Source organism: Sphaeramia orbicularis, chromosome 21 (genome assembly GCF_902148855.1).
Source record: "Sphaeramia orbicularis chromosome 21, fSphaOr1.1, whole genome shotgun sequence".
In the NCBI taxonomy this organism is placed as follows: Eukaryota; Metazoa; Chordata; class Actinopteri; order Kurtiformes; family Apogonidae; genus Sphaeramia; species Sphaeramia orbicularis.
In genome coordinates, this window is record NC_043977.1 from 22,843,826 (window position 1) to 22,849,833 (window position 6,008).

The window sequence follows — 6,008 nt, forward strand, 5'->3', positions numbered from 1 at the left end:
AGTGATTGTTAGAATATCTTCGCATTAAAATACCTTACTGAAACAACATTTTTTTTCTAATGATGTAATTCTGCTGTGTGAGGCATGGGAACTACTTTTGGCCAAGACTGACTGGATTACCAACTGAGCAGCTGGAAACAACCCCAGACTCCTATAGCCTACCCCTACGAACCCCAAAGCCCCAGGTTTAGTGGTGAAGGAGGTGCTCAAGTCATTTACTTGAGTTATAATGCAGTGAAAAATACTCTGACAAGTAAAATCTGTTCTCAAAAAGCCAACAGAAGTGCCTGAAGTATAAGGGGGAGAGAAGTGATGGTGATTCTAGGGGCCCATGACTGACAGGGGCCCTACAAAATAGAACATTAGTAGAATAGAACATTATTACTTTCTTTTTTTTTTTTCTAAGGAAAATCATCCTATCATTATAAAAGAATGTTCACTTCCCAAATGCAAATAAACATATAAAAGTAAAACTAGATTTTATTTGTATTTGTTTATCAATATAAAAAAAATGTCTAACACTATCATTAAAAAATAGCAAATGTAAAATCATCAATCTTGCACAAAATCATGAAATCTTTTGTAAACAGTACATTGATCCATGCCTGCATAGTGTTGTATTTGTAGGGTTTGCATGGTAAGGTCAAAAGGGGTACTTTTTTCACAGGGCCCCAAATCCAATGCAGCAACTCTGCCTCCATGAACCCCAAAGTCCCAGGTTAACTCTGTGCAGTAGTGGAGGAAGTCCACAGATCATTTACTTGAGTAATACTGCAGCGAAAAATACTCTGTGACAAGTAAAAGTGTTCTCAAAAAGCCTAAAGAAGTACCAGCATCAAAAGTACTAAAATATGCTCATCCACATAGAATATTTGAATGCATTCTAGAATGAATTCTAGATTGTATTTTAGAATATGTTCAGTTTTAGAATATTGGATTCAATTCTTGAATATATTCTAGATTCCATTCCAGTATATTCAATTCTATATAGTTTTGTGTAATCAAGGGCCTTCTATAATGAAAGACATTATTATGAAAGACATTTTTAGACCAGTTACAGTATTTCCAGTAATATGAAATGATAAAAATTGAATTGATAGCTCATTGTTTATGTCATTTTTTTTTTTTTTTGCTTAAGTGGTAAAAGCCATTGTTGCACTAGTTTTCCTTGTGTTATTCAGCAAGTTAAAAAGTATGGCATGAAATTAACCACTAGAGCAGCTCCTTATATTACAGCTTTATAGTGCTATAGTGATATTGTTGCACACAGTGGTATACACTTACATACACAGCTACGTTACATAGATGCATACATGACAGTATGCACTGTAAAAGTAGGCTACCTGTTTCATTCACAAAAAAGAGGCTGTATTTTCATTTTAGCTTGAACACAATGATACAGAATGAGAGTGTCATCAGATTTCCTCTGTGGCTTGGAACCTACATTGCAAAAATATCATCCAATCAAACTGACCTAGAGAACAAAAGGCAACCCATGTAGGAAGAAAATGGATAGCAACAAAATACTTAATGAATTTGCATTTCTTTCAAAGCAAGTGTGAACACATGCAAAGAAAACTTCATAAAAAAGTAACTGAATTCACTACATGTCTCAAATACAGTTTTATTGTTTATGTTGCATTTGAGGCAGTCATACAATACATTACATAAGAATTATGTAACAACATGCAAATTAACAGTAATTATTGATAGTAAATGAAGCAGACTGCAGCATATAAGCAGATGGTGATCTATTTAGCAAACATTTGTTGTGAGCATGACCATTTTTAAGGTGCCCGAAGCATAATCCCATCTACATTTTTAATTGTGCAAAACATAAAATATTGAACCCTTTTCTACACTGCAGAGCATTTGTTCTTGAATTTTTGACTCTCCAAAACCACATTATTAAAACATATCACCGCATACTGGGCTTCTTAACCCTGCACATCACATTTGTAAATTATAATGTTTTAAAACACCCAGACAACTCTGGAAAAGGTCCAATCCTCAGGCATTTCCTTTTGGAGTTATCTGCCCTCACATTCCATGTCAGACATTATCTGATGTGTGGGGTTTTATAATGTCTTCATTTACATCAACATGCTTCATGTGAATGTCTTGTTTGTTATTGCGCATCATGTTCTATAATACTCTGGTTTAAGTAGTTTTATGTAAATGTATTGATATTTGACTGTTAAAGGGATGGAATGTGAGTTTTTAGACTGGGGGGGGAATTAAAGTGGTGTCTATTACTGAGCACACAGTTGTAAACATCGTTTCCTTTGGCTTTTTCAATAGGATTCACATCTACTTAAACTGCTTCAAAAGTTTTTATTTAATAAGAAAAGGCAAAGTTGACCCTAACAGTGTTTCACTGTTCATAAGAGATGTATTTAGCAGTAGAAATGTTTCCTAATTATTCATCTGCATCTAAAAGGAAGCATGCATACATCAGGGTTGCATGTGTTTACCACTTCAAGCTTGCAGAATCATCTCCTAGCAACTGTGTGTGTCTGAAAAACCATATATACACAGTCAGTGGGCTTTCTCCCAGGGGTAACATGGCACGCCGCAGTGAAGCCAATCGTCCCTATAGCAACCCCTCAAACAACATCGAATGAAAAAGACGAAGCAAATGGAAACGAGGGCAGGTGAAGATATCTGGACAGAGCTGCCAGTGGAACCTTTGAGAAAATGTCTGAAACTTAATCCAGACAGGGACAAAGTACAAACTGTATTCACACCTGGCAGGTTTTCTTTGCGGAAAAGTCTGTAAAGTTACTGTAACTGCTGTTGACTACTGTACCTGTAAGTTATAATGGTGAGGCTTAAGTATATAAAGGTTAGTAAAAATATTTAACCCTTAAAGACCTAAAGAGCCTCCAGTGACAAAAGTGCCTGCTGATTTAAATGTTAAATAACTTTTGAATCATTAATCCTATCAATACATGTAAATAATTCCAGGAAAATGGATATTCTCAGCTTTTCATCATCATCATCACATATGAGCCATTTGGATGTTCAGAGACTCCGTAGTGAACATAGAAACATCATCTTCAGCAACACTGATTCACCAAAAAAAACCATGTAATTTGACAAATGACAATAGTTGTAGATGCTTGTTTTCATGTTCAGTTAATGATTTATTTTGACAGAAAAAGTGACTTTTACTTCAGTTTTCTCTGTGTTGATATAATAACCTTTGAACTTTTATGAACATCTACATGATCCATGAATTAAAGTATGAAAATACCTGATTTTTTTTACTGAAAAGTCCTTAACAAACACTACATTACAGTGTTTGAACAAACAAACAAAGCTGATTCTACTGGTCATCTCATGTTTAGATGATTTAATTACATTTCTTTTCTTATTTCTCTTTTTATGTTTCTGTCTATAATGGTTGGACTATTGGTTGTCATTTATTTTTTCATGTTAAGAAAATGATTTATGCCATAAACTGGTAAACTAATATAGTTACTCTCAATATTGCCTCTCATTTGAAAGTTTTAAATTCTGTTTTTCTTGAGAAAAGCATGATAAAAATCACCTTCTCACTCATGTTATTGTCTAAATTGTCAATACAATTCAGATCCATGTAATGTAATAGTTTCTCTGAGCTGCAGTGATTTGTATGAACTTCCATTAACAGAGGTGAAGGGCCTGTAGTTGACATTATAACCTCACATATTGTTTTGTGTTGGTCTGTTGCTGTGAATCGGTGGTATGTATGCAGCATTACAGGAATTTGTGTTTTTGTGTTGTACATGCCTCAGCCTGAGCTTAACCATGCACCCCACTTTTCATCCTGACAAGAGAGGGAGATATACTGTGATGGAAAATGTAAATTCTACTGAAGATAAAGGATAATTGGTTGGGAAGGAAAACAAAGGTTTTTACAAAAATGGGCCTTGACCTTCAGGAGGAGAACTCAAAAATGAGAAAAAATGTCTGCAGCCCTTAGTATTCCAAAGTGGGTTTTTTATGCCTGTATTTCAGAGAAACTGTGCAGTGTTGTGGGTGTAATGATTGTTCTAAAAAAAAAAAAAAAAAAAAAAAGAAACATTTTCAGAGAGACCTTGGTAAAAGTTTCAAACAGTCTTGTTTTTCAGGACAAGTCAGTCAGAATATTCTGCTTTTTACACTTCTAAATAGATAGTGAATCACACATAGGGCTGATTTATGGCTAATAGAAACTGTTAACAGAGAATGAGCTGCCATCTTGTGGTGAGAGGATAAAACAACAGGATTTAAAAAAAACTTGATTTGATAAACTTTGATCAGCATCAAAATCATATGTTAAAAAACAAATAAAAATAATTATGCATGAATGTGGCTTGACTTACTATGTATATTTCTAACTCTATCATTTTTTACTACACATACATGATGTACTTTTGATTTAATGTTTTTATGTTAATTTAATCCCATTCCAAATCAGAAACTGCACTTAAATTTTGCCAATTGAAAGCCTGAAACATGGATTTGTTGGATGCAGTTCCTGTGGCTTAAAAACATCTTGCTTCATGAAATAAAAATTAAAATGACTTCCATATTTTTCTCATGTGACTTGATGACATTTGTTTTGGATAATTATGCCCATTGTGGACAATGACACAAAAAAACTGTGATAGAAAAAAAGTGATAAAAAAAAAAGTGATAGAAAAACAAATGTTGTCAGACAAAGTGCGGCAGCAGGCGGACTGAGCAGCCTTCTTCATTACATCAGCAGTGCAGAAGGCATTGTGCAGCTGCACCACCAGACCCGATACTTCTGTCTCGCTCTCAGTTTGTTGCCAAGGTAACGGTAAGAAACCAATGACCCATTGTGAGACCATTTTCTGATGGCCGTGATAGAAATGATACCACAGTACAAAGTGCTGCAGGACAGAGGGGCAATCAGTTATACAAGCAGGTGTTAATGGATCGACGCTGGTACTGAAGATCATCCTATTCGGTGGAATCATGTACATTCTAGATGAGTGGCCATGGAGTTTCATGATGTGGAACTTATGATGAAGACATATCTGTCTAACTGTAGTGCTTGTTTTCAAGTACTGTACTTCATCACAGGTTTGAAGTACTTGGAATATTTCCATACTTGGGAATAAATTTAATTTTTAGTCAAAGTTGCATTTGTCTGACAGCTGTAGTTACTCTACTTTTAAGATGCAGATTATGTATAATGTGTATACTATTACAAGCTTTTCCAATACAACACATTTTTCAAGATTAATCCAGCTTTTTTGCTTCATCAGATGTTGACTTTTCTCTATAAACTTCTCCTTATTTTATATCAATAAATGCTCAAAACATCCAACATCTCACCAAAATTAAAGACTAGACAGAAAGTTAAAAACCTACATATAAATTTGAATATCAGCACTTACTTTTTTCTTATATTCTGTCCCAAATATCATGTGATGAGCCCTCAGATATATCCTGTGACAATGGAGCAGTTCCACATCAGTAACAGTAGCATTTTACCACTACACTGGTATTAATAGTCTAACATCAGCACAATCAAAACTCACATACTTTTACTTCATTACTTGCCTTTCTCCTAATACTTTTTTTCTCAAGTGGTGTTGGATTGCAGGATTTACTCTGGTATTTTATATTCATGTAGATCACAGGTGTCAAACATGCAGCCCGGGGGCCAAATCCGGCCCGCCAAAGGGTCCAATCTGGCCCGTAGGATGGATTTCTGAAATGCAAAAATTACACTCAAGATATCAATCAATAGTATAAAAATAATTTTATTTCAGGTTCCATACACACACATATAAACCAATTAGATCTCAATTGGGTCATAATAACCTATAAATAATGACAACTGCAGATTTTATCTTAGTTTTACAGTAAAAAAAAAAAAAAGCAAAATTACATGAAAATGTTTACATTAAGAAACTATCCTTTTACAAAAAATGTGAATAACCTGAAGAAATATGAATAATGTGAAATGTCTTGACAAAAGTAAATGCAATATTATCAATATTATACCT